Source organism: Lethenteron reissneri, chromosome 39 (assembly GCF_015708825.2).
Source record: "Lethenteron reissneri isolate LAM-NWPU_2019-01 chromosome 39, ASM1570882v1, whole genome shotgun sequence".
Taxonomy (NCBI): Eukaryota; Metazoa; Chordata; class Hyperoartia; order Petromyzontiformes; family Petromyzontidae; genus Lethenteron; species Lethenteron reissneri.
This window is the reverse complement of record NC_083817.1, coordinates 1853003-1875709: the sequence shown is the minus strand read 5'-3', so window position 1 is coordinate 1875709 and position 22707 is coordinate 1853003. Positions and strand designations below refer to the sequence as shown.

Genomic DNA, 22707 nt, shown 5'->3' with positions numbered 1-22707 from the left:
TGCACGTAAAGACAACGATCCCCAATATAACAATGCAAAGACAAAAATCCCCCCTCATAGCCTTAACAGTCTGTTGGGGCGTGTGCTGTTAGCGAGCCCCTATTAAGGCCAGAATGGCACACGAGGGGGTGGGTGGCCAGCAACCACGCCCGGCCGCCGTTGTCTCCCTCGTGCCGATGTTTTACACACTGCACCAGGTACTCATTTGAGGCCAAGTTGACCTAAGGGAGGCCCAGGACCAGTTCACATAATCGTCACTGCTGTTGGCAGTGAGTGGCAATCGAACTTGGGGTCACCGGGTTCGTAGCGCGGCACACTGACCACGATACGACCGCTCCCCACTCGTATAACAATGCGCACACAGCCACAGACAAGCGTGCAGCTCAAAGCAAAAACGATTAGACGAGGCGACCTTTCCTGTAAAGAGGATTCCGCCACGGCAAACTCTTCATTGAAATGCAACAAATTAGTTGGCAACGCCGCTGCATTGGCAGCGATGCACAAGTACAAACAACAAAAACTCAACGCATTTCCATAACACTGTGGCCGTGAAAGGAGAAGCATATTATAGGCGACGTTTCGGCCAATAGCCCTCCTCTTCCATGGCAGCTGATGCCGGGGGGGGGGGGGGGGGGGGAGTAATGGATGTGGACCAGCGTGGATCCTGACATAAACACAAGGAAATAAAGCACAAACGCACACACCACGCAGCTAAGGATGAAGAGATGAGACGCGCCCACCACAACGAGAAGAAATGTTTTTGTCCATTCCAGTGGCCTCTTTTTCTGCACATTGTATTCATTCATGTCCGGGAAAGATTTAATCGGTTTGAAGTACGGATACTTGGAAAATCCGAGGGCAGTATTGATAGAGTTCCCAGTATCAAATCAGAAAATCTGAATTGAGCACTCATCTCAGGTTTTAGCTGTGCAACAGCATCTTACAGAAGCATTTTGTCACCCACTTCATTTAACGCAATAACGCACTTGAGTTCATCTTCAGGAAAACCATGGAAAGGGCACACACAGCAAAGAGCCACCACCAACAAATAATTTGCTCAAGACAATAATCAAAACCCGAGCTAAAAACCTAATGAACACAACATGAAGACCAGCATGGAACTATCAGCGAGTGAGAAGTTACCCAACTTAACTAAACATAAATCTCCCACCGAGGGCTTCATTTATATCGACTCGCTACATTGCGGGGGCATGTTTGAGGTCAACTCGTCATGGATTAAATACCAGGTGACAGCCCAATTAAGGTCAACGAGTATAAAAGCAGAACACAAAAAAGATATCGCCACAATCATTTATTCGGACACTTCACAATATCCTGTAGGGACTGCACATCGCTGCAAACAGTGCAAAGTCGTTTTTCGTGCTCTCTTTTATCCCACCCCCCTCCCGATACGTTCCATTCATTGGCTACCACATTCTGATAAGCTCCCCCCCTCTCCTCCCCCTTAACTTGTATTTAAGAACTTGCATCTTGGAATCCCTGCCTCACTTGATACAGCAAATCTGGCTGTGACGGTCCCACCTGATGACGGAGACTTGTGTTGCCTCCGAAACGTCGTGATTTTTTCTAATTTCATTTTTATTCATTTTAATTTCATTTTTTACCTACGTGACTTTACCGAAAAAATGAGTATGAATCCTTGCAGTCACGAAAGCTTCAAATCTAGAAAAAAGTATTTTTTGTTTCAGGAGCAATTCTTTGTATTCCGGTGCATGCGCCACTTGGCCCAGCCAGACGACAGCGTCAACATCAGCGTCGACATCTCCAGTGTTCGGTGCTCTCAATGCTACCCTCCAGTCTGCTCAGAGGGCAATCCCCTTCCTCCACTCGTTGATGACCCGGTCTATCAGTGCACTAACCACTTACACGACCGATCCGCACATAGCGCGCGCACACGCACACATTCGCAAGACGTAAATAACAAGCACAATTGAATAGACGCTCACATGCAACATAAACCCAATAGACGACACACACGTGAAGCAAAGCCACAAGAATCACTCGTATAGCCATAAAGACTGCTCTGGAAAGTGTTGTTAGAAACCAGTGATTGAGGAGAGCATGGCATAGGATGGGGTAATGTGGCCAGCAACAAGCCTGGCCTAGTGCACATTGTTTACACATTGTAACAAGGTACTCATTTAAGGCTTAGTTGACCTAGGGAAGACTAAAAAAAAGTGTCAGATACCATTTGTCACGAACGTTGTTAATTGCTGGGCATCAAACCCAGGTTTTCCATGTTTTTAGAACAAAGGTTCGGAAATTGGGTTCCCATTGTAACAAAATACATACAAACAAACACAATCAAACACACATGAAAACGCATGCAACACACGCAATACAACACAAATACATTTTCAAGAAAGCAACATAAACCGCCATTGACCACAAATTGGTGGTTACATGAGCACGATGCTTGGATTGGGGGCTTGGTGCACTCTTGAAGCCACATCAACAGTTGTAGGCGAGCTGGTAGAAGGTCACGGAGCAGACACAGGTGTTATGGTTATGGGTTAAATGAGTGAGATGACTGGCGGATGCACCACCTGCGCTCTGCCACTACGCCAACTTGATGCATTTTAGCCGCCCGGCGCTCTGCTTATTGCATCGCCCCTCCGCCTCTCATTTTTGCCGGAGGGAGACTGCCTCCAACTGCCAAGCAGTGCCTCTCATGAAGCTTCTCCACAGCGGCTGATCGTGCCACCGCTGGTATCAGTTGTTGGTGAGTTAACTCATCTCCAAGTCCTCCTGTACCACATCAGCCCATCTTTGCTCTAGCCTGTGCCATGCCTGTTTAGCCCCCCTATCCGGCCAAACAAAATCTGCTGTAACGTGGTGGCTGGGTATGCAGGCTACACGACCCAGCCAATGTGTCATTGTAGACTGTAGGAGCCCATTGATGGAATCATGTCCAGATCTTTCAAGGCTCTTTCTAAGCTCTTCACACAATCCAGCTTGGTTAAACCAGGATGGATCGTAGACAAAGTACCCTGACTATTTCAAGCTAGCACAGGTGTTTCTGTAAAAGGCATTATTTTGATTGAGAGGACATGGATTTTTCGGGTGACAAACCAGGCAGATTCAACACAGCATTAAGACAGACGATGAAAAGCAAATGCCACTCGACCAATCAGCGTGAGACACGTGCCACTCAATGGAGCTGGCCATTAGCACACTGTCCTGTATGGGAACTCATCCACCTGCTCCGCATCCACCCCATCACTCATGGAGATCAGACAGCCACTGTCAATGGGGGGGAGGGGGATGCATCCTCCAACCTTTGAAAATCCTCAACCTCTGCAGGGTTATCCATCACCTGTCCCATGATGTTGTTTGGGCCGAGTGGCTCTCCCTCCCCCAAGACATGATAAAAAAAAATACTTATTAAATCTGCAGACCTGATCCGAGGGGCCAGAGATAGGATCTCCATTCTTCCCATTTGGGACAGTAATGAGATGGTGTTGCGAGTTACTTTTTTGCACGAAATTAAAGGATGATTTGTAAATCGCAGGTTTTTGGGGAAATTCCTACATCATCTGTAACATGCAAGCTCAGCTCGACGCTGTGGTCTGTGAGCCATATGGCCACCTCGGATCAAGCAGATCTTTAGAAAGTGAATCTTTAAAAAGTCTTAAAAACAGACTGGACACGAAGTTCCAAATGTGTTCCAATCATGTGATAAATGAAACCCCAAGTTGCTGGTATTGCAGCATTGTGCATGGCCTCAAAAATAAAAAATCCCCCGTATAGCCTTAACAGACTGTAGGGGCAAGTGCTGTTAGCGAGCACCTATGAAGACCGGCCTCGCATACACAAAGATAAAAGATCCCCCGTATAGCCTTAACAGACTGTAGGGGCAAGTGCTGTTAGCGAGCACCTATGAAGACCGGAATGGTACACGAGGGGGTGGGTGGCCAGCACCACGCCAGCACCACGCCCGACCGCCTTTGTCTCCCCAGTGGCGATGTTTACACACCACACCAGGTACTCATTTCAGGCTGAGTCGACCTAGGGGAGGCCCAGGACCGGTTCAGATAATCGTCACTGGTGTTGGCCGTGAGCGGGAATCGAACTCGGGTCGCCGGGTTAGTAGCATAGCGCGCTAACCGCTACACTACCGCTCCCCACACACAAACACACACACCAAAAAAAACACCCAATTCAGCCATGAGAGCTCTAAGGCCAGCTTCTCTCGAGAGCTCACAGAAAAGAAGCAGAATGGACAAGGTGCAATGACACCAACAGACACGCACGCGGAATTCCATTTAGTTTCGCCATGTGTGCCAGGCCCAGCTGCTCCCTTCACGTATTAAGCAATCCTAGTCCAACGCAAAGGAAACAGCATATGCAGGGCTGCACAAGCAGATCAAGCTCCCTTGCCTCTCTGGAGAAGCAGCCTGAATGAGGCCAGAAGTGGCTGTGAAAACAGCCAGCACAAACGGCACACTTCTGAATCAAAAGCGAAGGCCTGGCCTTGGGTTAAGTCTGCGCACGTGTGAACATGGATATTATTAAGCGCAGCACTGATAAATTACATTGGGCTTGCTACCCCTTGGAACAACTAATTATCGTGGAAGCACCCCGGAGGAATACGGCAGGCGATACATTCGTTACGTTTCCTCGCCTCCGCCGCGCACAAATAACTGCCAACAACATCGTTGAACAAAGGTGCGGTGGTGTCAGAGAGAAGGGATTGCCTGGGCCCCAGATAGCAGCGTGCGTCTAGGCAGCCGGCTCGATTAGCACGGCCAGTCAGCATGCTCAAATTCGCCAACAGTTTTGATTCCTGCAGCAGCCATATCAGTTATTCTATGGATTTATTAACCTAATTAAGTTTAAAAAAGGGGACATTTAATACAATAGGCTTTTTGCGCAGTCATTTGTGACAAGGGTTGAAACAATCAACTCGCTCCACTTGAAAACGCGCTGTAATAATGGGATGCCATTTATTATCATTATTAAAGCAAATGTTGAAAGAACCAATTGACTATTCTTGTTTGGCAGGCATACAATTAAGGTGCGGAGTTGGGGTCAAGGACTGTTTGTGGACACTACACATGCTGGACTTCTGCTTTCGACAGTTCCGAGTGGAGAGCGTCGACAGTGATGGCAGCGCCACCCTGGAGGCTTATGTTTATAAATTAGAAGCCTCTCATTAAAAGGGATTACTATCATCTTGTCAAGGGTACGAATTGCACATCTGACAGAATGTGGAACGATTTTACTGTGACATTCACCGCGCTTGCTGAAAGCAATTCCACCCACGCTCCCACGGCGTGGGACACAGTTGTTATTTCGTAGCGTTAACATTTTTTTTTCTCTAATCAAAATTTTACATTTTTAACCCAGTACAGTGGTGGGCGAGACCGTGAGAGATGGTAAACAGAATCAGAATATTGATTTATACCGGAAGAATCCGATGAGCTATAAAGCTCTTTTTCAAACCTCAGAGAGGTCTCCATCTAGCAATGGATTGATAATGACGGGCGATGATGATGATGATGATGAATCAGTGCAAAATGACATCTTCCCAAAATTGCACCACAAAAAAAATACTTAAAGAGAGGCTATTGTTGAAGAAGAATCTTCGAAAACCTGAGCAAAGACGCTGGATAGTGGAACCCATACCAGTCAGGCACTGTGTAAAGGTGCTGCAAAGCGTGCTCCGTTCACACAGCTCGAAGGTGAGATACTGATAGAATTAGAAGACGCTGATGATCACTGTGTATTAACATGGGGGGGGGGGCGGGAGAGTGGGATTAGTGATGGTGCAGTGGTGATTTCACTGCACCACAACCTGTGGCTTGAGTTGATTCCCGGTCATGGCAAACACCAGTCGTGAGTGATATCCGACTGGTACTGGCCCCCCAGCCCCCCTTTAACAGCCCGCATTGACCGGCGTAGTGAATTACGATCATAACAATCCTCACGGCCATCGGGCGGTGAGGGAGGCCCTCATCCAGCAATGGGTTGACAAAGGGTGTGTACATTCTGATTTTAATAACACGAGATGCTTTGGACCTGACCTTTGCTAGATACAACACGCAGGCCCCTGTTAGATGAATCAAAACCTCATTGGACTGGAGGCAGAAACGGTGAGATTAAAATGGGCTGTAATTGGCAATGAACAAGCTGAAGAGCAAGACGAGTGAGAATGTCAGCCAAAATGAGAGAAAGTCAGAGAGGATGACACACGCCGAGATGGAGTGACGGAGTCAGTTCACGCGGAGGAGGTGAATTGTGGCATCACGGCCGTGCGGGACGGCGATGGTGTCGGGCGGGGCCTTCATCCAGCAGTGGATAAAATATGGCTGATGATGAAAGGCAATTCAACCGCTGACATCTTGCAAACTAGTTCTGTGTCGAGCACTCTGACCACTCGGCTATCCAGCCACAAGCACAGCTACCAATGAGTGGAGGAAAAAAACGCAGTGTACCATGGCTCTGTGTTTCTATGATTTGGCCAAGATATGCTACCGTGTGGTTCAAAGATAATTTCTGAAAGGATAAAACAACGGAAAGACACTCTGTCAATGACAACTGCAGGAACATTTTGCCGTTCGCCCATGGAAGCCCCATCGAGTCTCAAGGCTTCTCCCTTCTAGGAGCATTCTGCTTTTGGATGTTTTTGCCAAATTCCACGAATGACTATTGGCATGCGGAAGGAAACCACATGCCGACGAAAAAAACCCCACATAATTACGAGGGAATTAGACAAAAAACACTGCACCGATGGGTTTAATCACCCATTTGCTGTCAGGTCATCTCCTAGGCAGCCCGCAGCCCAGCAGGTTAGGGAGTTCCACCAATCTGTGCGACCCACGAAGGCTTGCTTGCCACGTGCTATAGCCATCTGTGAAAAAGAGCTTCATAGCCCATCGGATTCTTCCAATCTAAATATTCTGATTCTGGATTCCAGGCATGTGCCACCAAGTCCAGTATAATGATGTAGGTACTGTATGCTGATCATGATGACAGTGCATCAGTAGAAATGTACAAGGGCCACACACTGGAATGCTTTATATGGCCGGCTAATTGCCTTTGTTGTGAACATTGTATTGCTTGATACGTACGGCTAACTTCCTTTGTTGTGAATTGAAAACACGCTCTCCTTTATCGTTTAAACTTCACAATTTCTAATTGCGACAGTACAAGTGCTCAGCTGCTGCGATGTGAAAGCGCGTTGCAATTGACGACCGCGCAAATGCTGCGTGCTTCCTAGACGAAGGCTCACAGTTGCGCTCAAGAGCGGGGTGCCACGCTCATTTACCATGGCACAATTCATTTAACCCGTTTGTTCAGCACAGGCTTGCATTGAACGCTGCGCAATCTGAACACCACCACCTTCCGTGCCAGCGCGGTGCCCTCACGGTACGGGTGGTGTCTTTTGTCCAATGTCTATTTACTATGCCAAGCGAGAACCTAAATAAAAAAATATTTTACGAGGTATGGCCCATTGAGCTATTCGGCTTTTTTTCAGAATCGACCTGGCCACAAATGATAGCTCAACGAAGCGGCTTACCACGGGGAAATTTATAGCAGCCAAATACTCTTTAACGCGTGTTTCAAAAATGCGATGGAAAAACTGGATCCGGAGAAAAATCTACGCGACCACAGGGAAAGACACGCGCACAAACTCCAAATATACAGTGGTCAGGTTCGGGATCGAACCCACGACCTCCTGGATACCAGGGGAGGTAGTTAACATCTTGCCACATGAGTCCTGTAAGACGACATCCAAATCTTGCTCGGGGCCAAGCAGGGCCATGGCGTGAGGTTAATAATGTTTTCTCTTGCACAGTACATCAAGGGCACAGCCCGATTTCTGCGGTAACGACATAACCTGGTATCTCCGCAGCCACGCCAGGCTGGTCCGGCACCGACCCTGGCACAGCTCAGTTGTGCCAGTGGAAAAAAAAAAAGAGGTATGGCAGAAAGGTGAATGGGCTCAGCATTGTAAAGTGACACCCCCCTTGCAAGCACAAAAATGTTTAGGGGTGACAGACCGACACGTGTTTTTGTATTTCGCCACAATAGTCTGTTGTGACAAACGAGTTCGGCAAATGAAAGATGTAAAAACAGTAAAAAGTGAACAAATACGTTCAAAGGGTTGCACCGTGAACGGGGGGAGGGCAGCTGCCCAGTAGGAGACAACAACAACAACCGCCATTCGCCACTAAGTGGCGGTGACATCACCACAACGCCAGGCTGTGCACCTTGAGGCCACGTGAAGTGTCGAACGCCCGCTGGCAGGAGGTCACGGGGCAGACCCAGCAGATGCCACAGGTCAACTGAGACGACTGGCTGATGCACCACCTGTGCCCCCAACTGTGCCAACTTGCTGTGCTTTAGCCACCCGGCGCTCCGCTCGTTGTTGTGAGCGTCGCTCGTCCGCCCTCCATTGTTGTGGGAGGGCGACTGCCTCCAACTACCCGGTAGCGTCCTTCACGAGCCTCCTCCAGAGACCGATCTTGACACCGCTGGTTCCAGTCATCGGCAAGTCCACTCAGCTCCACATCCTCCTGTACCACATCACTCCATCTCTTCTCTAGCCCGTGCCGCGCCCGTTTAGCCCCCTCGATCCGGCCGAACAAAAGCTGTTTAGGCATGCGGTGGCTGGGCATGCGGGCTACATGACCCAGCCAACGCAGCCTTGCCTGCCGGAGGAGCTCACCTGTGGGACTTTGTCCAGATCTTTCAAGGATTTGTGAGCTCCTCACACAATTCAGCCTGGTTAAACCCAGGATGGATTGTAGGCAGGCCAACCTAAATGTTTCTAACCAGCGAAGATGTTCCATTAAGGGGGTCCACGTTTCGCAAGCGTAAAGAAGGGAGGGAATGACCGCGGCTGAGAAGACCTGAAGCTTCGTGCGGAGCGACAGACCAGGTAGCTTGTTCCACGTTGTTTTCCTGGCCGAGGGATATCCCCTCACCCAGGATCTCACAGAAATGCTCAGAAAATCTGCAAACCTGTTCCTGGGGGTCAGAGATTGGATCACCGTTCTTTCCCCTAATGATGGTAATAGGTTTGGCGCTGCAGGTTACTTTTTGATGGAATTCAAGAGCGGTTTGTGATCGTAGGAGACACCACCAGAGAGACCTCTGGGAAAGCTTTGGTAATGCTTTAATGAAGACAGGTGAGATCACCCTATCGGAGCGTGCAATGCGTCGGCTTCTCTCTGGGCACGCGGGCTTGACTCGGGAGCGCCGTACCTCCGCGCAGAGCTCATTAGCCGTGTGCATCACGAGCCGAGAACTCCCCAACGCCAGCAAATTGGGTTTCGCGCGAAACGTATGCGGTGTTTTCACAAATCCTTTGCGTACATTTGAGGCGTTGTTTGGCCCATTTGCACCTTAAAAATGTTTCGATTAAATCGGTATTCGTGAAATCTCCATTTTAACTACGAAGAGACAGTGAGAGGCTGTAGAGAATCCATCGGCTCCATTGCCGCTGCCCACGGAGGAGCTGTAAACCGACCTCATCGGGAACAGCAGTGAAAGTTGCAATCCTCGTAACGTGTGAGAAATATCACCGCCAAAGGATAACGTCCACTGTAGAGTACACAGTGGACAAATCGTGTATTTGTTGAAAGATTTCAGCCAAAATTTTATTGTGGGGAAAAACTGGCAAATCAATGCCAAGTTCTGCTGATGTAACAGTCCTTTTGCCAAAGTCCAGCAGAAAAGGAGAGCACAGAAAGACATAAAAACTCTGCTGCCTGCTGTATATTTGGAGTTTGTGTGTTTTCCCCGTGGTTACGTGGATTTTTCTCTACATTTACAAGCATGCATTTAGAGTATTCGGCTGCTGTAAATTTCCACACAATAAATTTCCACACGAGCTCTCATTTGTGGCCAAGTCGCTTCTGACAAATAACTATACAGTTCAGTGGGCCTTACCAGGTAAAATAAAAAATTGTTTCGTTAAGTTTTTTTTTATTTGGGCCGATTAAAATCGTTTCAGATTTGAATTCACTCAAAGCCAACACACACAAGTGCTTATGTCCTCGTACACTCCGGTAATCAAACGCACTGTAAATAAAAACAATGTCAAGACTAATAACGACATTGCCTTTGACTGGGGGTGATTAGCACGGTTCGCTACGTACGGTGCGATAGAAGTTCAACGCACGTACATTGTATAAATACAAACCGTGTAAGTTATAGATTCCAAATGTTTATCTACGCGTCGGTATACGTTTGCTATGTACGTGTCAGTTGAAACCCTGGATGCCCTTGCAATCTGGACGTTTCATCTCAAGCATTTATCCGGGTGAAATATTTTCACAACGTTAACAATAATAAGATATTCACTTCGCGCCGAACGTGCCGCGTGGACTAGCAGCACCAGATTAAATCCCACCATAAACACATGCACGCAACGTCAACATTTGGCTACTAAATGACTTTTTTAACTCGGCGCGCAACCCACGTGTGTGTTTACAGATAAGGAGAAGAAATCGCACAAAACAGCGCTGTCCTCGGAGCAACGATGTCACGGCTACACCAGCAGAATGTCAAGATGCGCTCCACACGCGGGCGATGTCTCGCGCACCTGGTTTTCTGTTGCCGTCTAATACAGGAGTAATGGATGTCTGGATGGTGCAGGGATGATGGACACAATCCAATAAGTGTGTTGACAGCACACAGGTCAACATTGCTCGCCGCCCGAGCCAAATTGCACGGTGTCAGTGGTTCCGTACTAGAAGTGAGCACAGCAAATGGAGTTGATAATTGCTCGTATGGATATATTAGGCATTCACAACTGCATTTGACTTCACACCCGAATTCCGACGAGAGAAAGAAAGAGCACCTGCCACTGATATTTTTACCCTTTAACAGAGCTCTCACTTGTTAAGAAACCGCCTAACTGTTGTGTACCCAATTCTACCTACCGCTGGTTGGACAGATGTGCAGGTGGGGGGGGGTTTCAGAAACTTTTCCCACGGTTTCAACTCCCGCGCCCGGACATGGAATTGAAGCGGCGACCTCTAAACTGCAAGTCCAGTGCGTGACCCATTGCACCATAGCAGCAGCGCTCTTGAAGAAATTAACGACTGGCTCTTGCTCGAATTGTTGTGATAGTAACTGTTACGTACAGGGACTTCTCTTCTACTTACAAATATTCCACTTACGAACTTAAAGAGACCCGAACAAACCTGTCCGTGTGTCCAGTTGCCCTTTCGGACCGAGAGTCGTAAGTTCAACCGCCGCGCAATAGATGGCGGTGGTGGAATCTACATCTGCAGTACATGAAAAACCAGCGGCATCCACATCTACAGAAGATTATACAACTATTAAAGCCATTCCCCATGTTTAGTGTGCATGCCGTACAACATGTTTGGAATCGAAAGGAGTAAAGTTGGACTTGCCAACAGACCTCTGGAACCTAACTTGTTCTTAAGTAGAGGAGTCCCTGTACGGTGAAAAGCCACCAGCAGTGGTGATGCAACAATGCATCGATGTACCAATGAAAATCACTTCCTACTCTCGTGATGCATCATCCACTGAGACACACGAATACCTATCTCATTGGTTCTCATGAACTGGACGGGCACTGAATTCACAAATACACAAAATATGCACCTGCTGGCCCTGGCTAAAAATATTATTTGCAAATATGAGAAATGATAACAAACAAACAAAAGTATTTCGATTCTATTCAACTTTGATTTCTGGCTGCGACACAAAGTATTGAAGTGGTTTAGCATCGCAATTTATTGAACCAACCTCGATCGGTCACTTCACAGTCGTGAGTGACGTCGGACAACGCCGCGCTGCAAACATTACCCGAGACAGTCGTGGGAAGATTAGACTTCACTCCCTGTGTAAACTGGCCTCGTGGACTCTTTGAGAACATAGCAATAAACCCCATCGTTTATGCACAAACATTTGAATTAGTATCTGTGAAATGGAGTAGGCACCGTGGAAGCTGTGAAGATCATTTATGTTATTGAGTGTTCGGTCCTAAACGCGGCACATTTTGACATAAGCTCACGTCAAATGTAACTCACAGACTCAAAAACACTGCATGGACATCACAATTAAGAGCACCACCACGAAATAAGTTTCCAAGACATCTAATGAGCAGATTCATAACTTCAAATTCAAAACAGCCAATTGCAGCAACTTTGTAAAGATGCCGTTCGTGTCGGCTCACTGGCCTGTTAAAAGAACACTCCAACTGAAGAAAACTCGCCTCATTTTTGTGAGCAAACAAAGGATATGACAAATTGCCTTCTTCCAAACATATGAGAGAAAAATAATAATGTTAAGCTCAAGGAAACAAACATTTAAAAAATTGCAATGTGCAATTCACTGGGTTATAGCAATGGCGAGCGATGTGATGCGAGCTAACGTTTAAATTGTAACCTTGATTTTAAGCTTTCGTGACTGCAGGAATCCATACTCTTTGCTTCTTACGGTAAAGTCACGGAGATAGAAAATTAATAGATTACGACGTTTCGATCGCAACACAAGCAACCGTCACCTGGTGAGACAAACACAGCAGGAGAACTGCCGAGGCAGGAGAAAGAGCTGCTGCTGCTGCAACAAGAGGTTATTTAGGCTTTAGGTGGGATCAACCCAAGGGTAAGGGGCGGAGTTAGAGATGGAATTTGTACGTAAATGTAAGAGATTAGCATGTCAATGTGAGACGGCTCCAGCAACCAGGGGGCTGTGCCAATGACAAGATTAGCATGTCAATGTCAGAGAGCCGGGCAACAGGAACAAAAATACCGCAAGAGCAACTACAAGGAGAGACCAGCATGTCAACGAGAGAGATACACATGGAGAGAGAGACACACACAAAGAAACACGCACAGAGAGAGACATCCACATAGAGAGAGACACACACGAAGACACACACAGAGACAACCACAGAGAGACACATAAAGAGAGACACGCACATAGAGAGACACACACAGACGCAGAGAGAGAGAACCTAGAGAGACACACACATAGAGAGAGAGAACACACAGAGAAAGACACATACGGAGACACACACAGAAACTCAACACAGAGAGACACACAGAGAGAGACAGAGAAACACACACAGAGAGACACAAGCACATAGAGAGAGACATGCACAGAGATACACAGAGAGAGAGAGAGAGAGAGACACAGATAGAGATACACACAAATAGAAAGACAACCACAGCGATAGAGAGAAAGACACACAGAGAGACACACAGAGAGAAAGACACACAGAGATAATAAACCAGGTCTGTTTTTCACCTGGTTCATTATTTTAACATGCAAAAGCCGCCTGACCCACAAAAGCCTTACGTGGCAGTATGGCTCCTTCAGGAGGACCCTCACAAATAGGATGTGGGGCCAAATGCATTCAACGAGTGTTGTTGCATGTGGGATGAAACCAGAATACGTGGAGAAAAACTCATGCGTACGAGGGAGATAACACTCAACTCCACATCAATAGATATAGGAATCAATTCCTCCTGTATTGCCATTTCATAGCCACCTTGCAGATCAAACCTACAGCACCCAGTATTCCCTGGCAGTGTCCAATACGAGTTACGAACCAGGCTTAAACCCTGCTTAGCTTCCGAGATCCGGTGCACTTGGGGTGATTTTGCAAAATCTGGGAGTATATTTCACGTGATGATAGATCTGCCATGTCCTCTACCCCACCAATACAAGTGATCAGCCAGCCTACCGTAGTGGCATTTACAACAGGGTGGATCGCATACCGCCTTCATAATTGATTCCAGACAAATACTTTGTGGGGGTTTTTTGTTGTTGTTGCCAACACCAGCTGGGTTAATGCAAAGAATATTCAAATCCAGACAATCAATATAATCAGCTTATACACCCTGCATCAAGTGGCCCATTTCAGTATTTTGCATGCAATCAATCACGTGCGTAAAATCCACACTACGGGTGAGCAGCGTCTGCGCCGCATCCTCTTTGTGTCTGCTAAAGGAGATTGCGGCAGCATCAAGACACGCAGTATGGGGGGGGGCACACGGCACGGGTACAGATTCCCTACACACTTCCAAGCGCACGCGTGTTCCCCGACTTGTTATTTTGTATGCAACTCCAAGAGCCTCCATCGTCGCCGCCTTTTTCCCCACAATTATACTCCGACTGTGCTATCGGAGCGCCACGTGATGAGACGAACACATTTCAATTGTTCCAAACAACCGCAGCTAGAAGTGCATCATACTGTGTCGGAGAACTGCTCCAGAAGTTGACGTCAAAGAACTACTTCTCAAGCCACATGCATATCCGCCTTTTATATACCCTGCAAAGACCGTTCGTCACACGTCAATCAAACTTAAAACATTTAAGCCTCAGGAGTGAAATAAGCCAAACTGAGTGACAAATCCACGTTCAATTGTGTATTCTGTGCAGCAATTGTTGACCAGGCTGAGACTTCCAACTGCACGACTCTTGAGAACCGAGCTTAACCAAGGGCGGGGCTGTAACTCAGATTTGAACCCAGGATTCGAACCCAGGAATCGAACCCAGGCCCTCAGCGGTGCCGTCTTGGCGCTCTGACCTCCCAGCCACCGGGCCACCTCTTCCCTCTCATTCTCATTCTGTCCCCATCTCTCACTCTCTCTCTCTAATTGTTTCCTTCCCCATCTCTTTTTAATTCTCTCCTCGTACCACTCCCTTTGTTTTCCTCCCCATCTCTCTTTGTTATTCCTTGGTCGTCTCTCTTCTTCTTAAACGTTTCTCTCCACTCTCTTTTCTCAAAACATTTTCTCGTCTTACTTCTCAACATTTATTTATTTTAAAGCTCGCACTGTCCTGTTTAAAAAATATTTTGTCCCCCCAATCTCTCCCAATCTCTTTAAATTCTCTCCACTTCTCTCTCACACCACCTCCTTCAATTATCTACACCGCATCTCCCGACTATAATGTGCTAAATATTTTAAAATCAATAAAAGAAATGGGTACGAGTGTTTCATCACAAAAATAAATACGTAGATATATTTATGACCAACAGACTGCAAGTCTCCCAGAGCAATGTCTCTCCCAAGCAGTGTTTATTTAAGCAGGAACACGCCGGGCCCAATATCGACTTTCTGAGTCTCATCAGCAAAAGCAATGTGTGGCTTTGTTAAACAAACTCTGCCGAGTCTCCTGGTCGCACAGACAAGGGCAGTCCACAGACACAGTTAGACCTGTTCGGTGCACTAAACCGAAAGGTAAATAAAGCTCGACTAAGGTTCACCTATCGTTGGGCACTGTGAACCATAGTTCTGCCAGACTGGACCTGGAGATCCACACCACTTCAAGTCCCGTCAACAGGCCCCCTTTAACCATACGAAGAGGCACACGTATAATACGTCCTACGTGGTAGCATGTTCACTGCATGGCCATCGAATCGAACATTTAAAATGAAATGAAACGCAAATATAATATAGCACTCCGATGCTAGTTTGGGTTGCACCACAGACGCCAGTTGTGTAAAGATGTGTTATTTATCATAGCTCTGCTTATATAAGGTGTGCTTACACAGTAGTCGATGGATGTTGGGAAGACCTTATAACTACAGTTCTGATATAAGTAACACATGCTTACATTACACAGGTGGGGGGGGGGAGCAGATGGTGACTTCTGGTACAAGAACCTTACTTTTAGATATAAGCACACCTCTTGGGAGTGCTTGTATCCAGTGTTGTATCTATGCCCTGTTTTCCGTTATTAATATTAAGAATAATTAAGAAAAAAATATTTTTTTTTAACATCTATTTTTTTTTAAAATTAAATAATGAAAACAACTCACGGGCACACCGGGAGTCCATGAGACATGGAGGGCGGTTGAAATGATAGGAATTCGGTCACAAAAAGGTCATAGACATCCAGACGGACAAAAAGATGTATGGACTAAACCTCCCGAGACATCTGGAGATGTACAGATAAGGTGCAGAGTGAATGACGGTTGAAGCTTCGCGTTTTCTTGGCGTTTTCCTAACCGAAAAGTAGAAACTTAACAGAAAGAATGAACCAACAAACAATAGGGGCTTTTTTTATTAGTAATTCCCTTGTATTTCTCGTATTCACCGTATATATATTATTTTTGTATTGTATGTTTCTATCTACCTGACCAAAAAAATAATAATTACGAATTCCAACAGTTAAGGAAGCATAAGTGGAAACTTAGTTGCACTTAACCTCAGGACATTAAAATATAACTCAAGAATAAATGTAACATACAGGACCACATAATGTATTGCATACATCTCCTCGACCACCTTTGTCTTCCAGCGGTGTCTGACCTCAGAATGACCCACGCAGGGCAAGCAAGGAGGGATCAAAAAGGTCACAGGGGGGAATCGGTGCCTGACATTCCAAAGACATCTGTTTTGTTGTTTGTTTTCTCTCGCAAGAGACGCGGAGAGAGAGAAGGGAGTCACGTTTAAGTTAGGCACACACACAGCGAACGGGCAGTCTGGGTTGAGTCGTGCTCAGTCTCGCAACTCGGCGTGCGACGCAGCGTTGCGACGGGGCTCGCAAGAGAGTTGGGGCAGATCGTGCCTCGAGGAGAGATGGAACGAGGAGGGGTCGTTCGAGTCGCAGAAGTCTGAGTTCAACCTGGGTCGGGGCTGGGTTTCAGCCGTGCTCCGGCTGGCGGAGCGTCGTGAGGAAACGAAACACCGATGCTGATAGCAGATGTCGCTTCTCGCAGAACGAAGTTAAGTGCGAGTAAAGCTGGCAGCCGCACGAACAAGGGGAAGCACGGAGCAGAGAGAGAGTGACGAGTGACGACAAGCAATCAACCTGTAAAAGGGCGGAGATCGCCAAGCGTCGACCAAGCGAGCAAAGCAGAGAGCGCGAAGCAGTGGAGGAAGCCTGGTCAAACGGCTGCGAGGGAGAGGACAGCGCCATCGAATGCGCCGTGTGCCTGAGGGCACACCGACCAACGACCAGTGTGAACACACAAGACGTCCAGATCGACCAAGCGAGCATCGTGCCGACTCAACAATCAATCGAGCAGTGGAGAAGCCGGGGGCTGCCACCAAGAAAGCGCGTGCGCCACCTTGCGCCACCGTGCGCCACCCTGCGCCACCCTGCGCCACCGGGCGCCACCGTGCGCCACCGAGCGACACCGAGCGACACCGAGCGACACGAGCGACCGAGCATCTTCAAGGAGAACATCGTGCCAACGCCGCTCAATCCAGCAGTGGAGAGAGAGAGAGAGAGCAAAAGCCGAGCGACACGCCGAGCGAGGGAGCAGCAGGAGCTTGCGGCGGCCACGCCCAATCGAGAGGAACACCTGGCCGCTGTTTGTATCCTCCTACACCACACAAGCTAACGACACAATTAATATTACGAGGGGACAACGCACACACAGCACGCACACGAATAAGACTTTAAAAGAAAAACTGTCTTTGCGTTTCAAAAAGGGTTGCCATTTCGAGGTGGTGCGTTCAATATCAACTGATCGTGCAAAGCAGTTGCTGCCGTCGAGCTGCATGAATAAGAAATGTTTAGTCATTCATTTTCGTTAACTGCATAATTTCGCCAATGATGAAGTATTTTTAGTCATTCAATTTCGTTAATTGCATAAGATTGCCCATGAATTTATTGACGTATACTCGCTTTCGCATACTAGAGTGTCATGTGCTTGTTTAGAATTAAAATTGCTTAACACCAACTGTTCGAGTGCTTCTTTCCAAGTCCATGCAAAACTGTCTTATTCTTGACAACTGTATCCTGTGATGAGATCTGAACCTGGAGAATTAAAATATTATAACACACACTAGGATAATCGGTAAATGAATCTATGATAATCGTGTTATCCTGATTGATAACCCTGGATAAACGAAACTAAGCAAATTATCGTAACTGCACACATTAACATAATCGCAAGCCTCAGCATAAAATACTACGATTATCATAATTTATGCATATAATCACACGCATTATCATAATTTATGCATATAATCACACGCATTATCATACTTCATGCGTATTAATACACACACTATCATAATTAATGCGATTTGCGCATTTTTCGGAAAATTATTAATTTTTATTATTTTCATCAAAATTTCATAATTCCGACACATACAACATAATGGGTGGCGTCGTCCGGGATCTCTCGCAGACAGTGTTTTGCATGGATGATGGAATGAATCACTTCGTGTTAACCAGAATATCAGGATCGAACATTGCATGGTAATTGTGAACGGGCGGAAAACAAAAAACCGCCCTCTAAGGTTAAAACCCAGAATAGCAGGTTAAAACAGAGACAGTGGAATTAAGATAATATCGTATCAAACCAATTGCATCCTGTGATAAATGGTGTTAGAGGTACGCACTCTGAATCGGAAAATAACAGATAGCTCGAGTCGAATTGACTACACTCTGTGAGATAATTGTTTATATGCACTCTGAAAAGAAATGTCAAAGTAACTTCCGCCATACCTAAGATGCTAGGATTAAGAATAATTTTTGAATGGGTTACGGGAAACGGGGAGCTCGTATTTAAACGTACCGACCAATCTGTTACAAAGCAGTACAGTCAGAGAGACATATGGGAAGGGAGCTGTATCGATAACACGAACACACCTCGGGGGAAACTAATTGACTGGATAAAAGGTAACGAAGGCGAACACGATGTAAAAACTGCAGGAAAGGCAGGACAGGACTCATGCCTTCTCACACAGGCATACAGACAGGGATTGTGGAATGAGGGAAAATTTGGAAAGGAAACGGGAGAGAAATCAGTGCTCGCGACACCAGCGAAACTCACAGACGTTGATCCACAGAATAAATATGGAAGTAACATTAAATCACACTCTTGGGTACGTGGACAGAGTCCAGGGACTAATCGCACAAAAATTATGGATATCGAACAAAAAATCATTGACAAAGGGAAACCCTCACAATTCGAGAGAAGGGATGGAGAGATACATATGCAAACAAAAACATGTGAGACTGACAACTTCACAGATAGAGGGAGGAAAAATGTTAAAGTAAAATCGCCAGGACATGGTACACTAAGGGCAGAGGCAAAAACTGAAGGGAAATGGCAACACGAGCGACACGGCACTGGGCGCGCACACAGAAAATGCACACCACTTAAACACAAGCGACACAGCACAGACCAAAGTGACAGATTGCCTGATGATAACTTGTTTGATGATGACGCTGTCGGCAATCAACTTTCGGAATACCTATTCACCAGTAAAACCCTTAAATTGATGGACAAGGCTCTAGTCAGAATTCCCGATTTTGACCCCCACAATAAGACTATGGATATCCACACACATATCGCAACCGTAGAAGAGGAGGCAATGATTAGAGGGCTGAGGAGACGGGATGAAAAAGCGAGTTTGTTGAAACGGACCTTACATAAAGAATCTATTCCATGGGTAAAGTCACTACCACACAAGGTTAGAAATGATTTTAAACAATTGAGCCTGGCAGTGATTCGGAAGTTTGGAGAATATTCGACACTCACTGAGGGGTTTTATGCTGTAAAATCGATGACCCAGGGCATGGACCAAGATCCACGTGACTACCTCGTCCAATTTAAAAGAGCGTATTATGCAGGCGATGTGAATCAATACCACGAAGGAGATAAAATGTTCAAAATTATGTTTTTTGAATCCTTGAGCCCAGAGATTACAGAAAGGGTGAGGATGGTTTTGAATCCAGAAACCGCATCCTTACGCCGCATAGAGAGCAAGGCGTACATGGCATGGTTGTACAGAGCTAAGAATCATAATTCGGATCCAGAACACAGGGAGAGGGATGAGGAACCCAGCCTCTCAGAGAGGAATAAAAATCACCGAGCAGTCCCACAATGCAGGACAGAGCAGAAACGCACGCACCCATGGCAAAATAACCCAGAGAGAGGTTGGCACGAGAATGAGAGCGGCACAAAGCCGAACATTCAGGAGAATCGCAGGAGGGGGAGGTTCAGAATAGAACCATACCAACACCCCATGCCACGACACACACAAGATCAAAATTACCCACAAAGATGGCGAGGTAACAATCCAGGAAAAATTTGGCACCCAAATGGGAGAAATACTGGGCTAAAAATGCACGAGAATCGCAGGAGGGAGAGGTTCAGAGCAGAACCATATCAACACCCCATGCCCCGACATGCGCAAGGTCAAGATTACCCACAGGGATGGCGAAGTAACAATCCAGGAAAAATTTGGCACCCAAATGGGAAAAACACTGGGCCAAGGGTGTACGAGAATCGTAGGAGGCAGAGGTTCAGAACAGAACCATATCAACACCCCATCCCACGACACACGCAAGGTTCAAATTACGCACAGAGATGGCAAGATAACCACCTAGCGGGAAGGTGTTACACAGACCGCGGAGGTATGGATGCGAACATTCAGGAGAATCGCAGGATGGGAGGTCAACCACAATCGATCCAATTCCGACCAATTCCTCCACCGGCTATACCAGGAGGGAATAGAGGAATAACACAGAATGCGGTCCAAATACATGATAAACAACCCACAGGGAGCGCGAGCGAGCGGCCAACACGCGCCCCACCCGCCGAGGTGTTAAACCCGGAGCTCAATGGGAAATACAGGCAAGCTGCAAGTGACAGGGCGGGCAAAAACGTGGACAGTGCTCCCGTAAATGACGCGCGGATCGAATACAAGGACAGGGTTGCATTGAAGCGTGATCGGACAGTACAAAAACAGACAGCAGGGACACGCCCTGAGGAGCGCAGGCATGAGCCTTAGAATGGAAAATATCCAAGGGAAACCAAAAATTATGTGGATCGGAGTGCTAAAATGGAGACGAATGTTCATGACATATCGGGAATGGTGTTGAAATCTAACACACTCGTAAAAACAAAGAGGGCAACATTACGAGGGACAGAATTAAATCGACACACTGACTCGGCAAATGTGCATGTAATCGCAGAGAGAGCGAATGCCTCGAACCAAGTGTCAAAGTGGGTCGTGTGCGCGAATTCTGGTTATGTGCAGCACAATTTTTCACCACACACTCCCACGACGCGAGAGAGTGAGAGAGGAAACTACAAAAACGAACCCGAAAACCGTGATCGAATTATCAAAGTGATAAGTGGTAAACGAGGCAACATGAGGAAGGTAACGCATAAATGCGTTCGAAACCGCTACCTAGCGTTTCCCAGGATTTAACAAAAACAAAAATGAATATTCGTCGGAGTTATGATGTATGAGAACCATGTAACTGGTGATATCGATGTTTAACGTTTGTTTAATTTTCTTTGCTCAATTCAAATGTAACCATGTTAAGCAAAAACAAAAATGAACATTCGTCAGAGTTATGATGTATGAGAACCGATGTAACGCAATATCGATGTTTAACGTTTGTTTAATTTTCTTTACTCAATTCAAATGTAACCATATCAAGACTGTAATACGTGCACGCGCGTCGTAAGAAATAACCGCCGAGAGTGAGGGCGGCTGATGGATTTATAACAAAAAAAAACAGGGCATTTACTTTGTTTGAAAATTCGCCAGTGGCCGAATCAACCACTGATAATTTTCAAAAGGGCGGACTGTTGTATCTATGCCCTGTTTTCCGTTATTAATATTAAGAATAATTAAGAAAAAAATATTTTTTTTTAACATCTATTTTTTTTTAAAATTAAATAATGAAAACAACTCACGGGCACACCGGGAGTCCATGAGACATGGAGGGCGGTTGAAATGATAGGAATTCGGTCACAAAAAGGTCATAGACATCCAGACGGACAAAAAGATGTATGGACTAAACCTCCCGAGACATCTGGAGATGTACAGATAAGGTGCAGAGTGAATGACGGTTGAAGCTTCGCGTTTTCTTGGCGTTTTCCTAACCGAAAAGTAGAAACTTAACAGAAAGAATGAACCAACAAACAATAGGGGCTTTTTTTATTAGTAATTCCCTTGTATTTCTCGTATTCACCGTATATATATTATTTTTGTATTGTATGTTTCTATCTACCTGACCAAAAAAATAATAATTACGAATTCCAACAGTTAAGGAAGCATAAGTGGAAACTTAGTTGCACTTAACCTCAGGACATTAAAATATAACTCAAGAATAAATGTAACATACAGGACCACATAATGTATTGCATACATCTCCTCGACCACCTTTGTCTTCCAGCGGTGTCTGACCTCAGAATGACCCACGCAGGGCAAGCAAGGAGGGATCAAAAAGGTCACAGGGGGGAATCGGTGCCTGACATTCCAAAGACATCTGTTTTGTTGTTTGTTTTCTCTCGCAAGAGACGCGGAGAGAGAGAAGGGAGTCACGTTTAAGTTAGGCACACACACAGCGAACGGGCAGTCTGGGTTGAGTCGTGCTCAGTCTCGCAACTCGGCGTGCGACGCAGCGTTGCGACGGGGCTCGCAAGAGAGTTGGGGCAGATCGTGCCTCGAGGAGAGATGGAACGAGGAGGGGTCGTTCGAGTCGCAGAAGTCTGAGTTCAACCTGGGTCGGGGCTGGGTTTCAGCCGTGCTCCGGCTGGCGGAGCGTCGTGAGGAAACGAAACACCGATGCTGATAGCAGATGTCGCTTCTCGCAGAACGAAGTTAAGTGCGAGTAAAGCTGGCAGCCGCACGAACAAGGGGAAGCACGGAGCAGAGAGAGAGTGACGAGTGACGACAAGCAATCAACCTGTAAAAGGGCGGAGATCGCCAAGCGTCGACCAAGCGAGCAAAGCAGAGAGCGCGAAGCAGTGGAGGAAGCCTGGTC

General features: G+C 46.6%; 1 protein-coding gene across 2 annotated transcripts in view; it reads right to left on the bottom strand.

Moving 5' to 3' along the window:
• The window catches only part of TMEM59 (transmembrane protein 59), a 66209-nt gene that overhangs the window by 30627 nt on the left and 12875 nt on the right, over positions 1-22707 (bottom strand). The window lies entirely within an intron of this gene.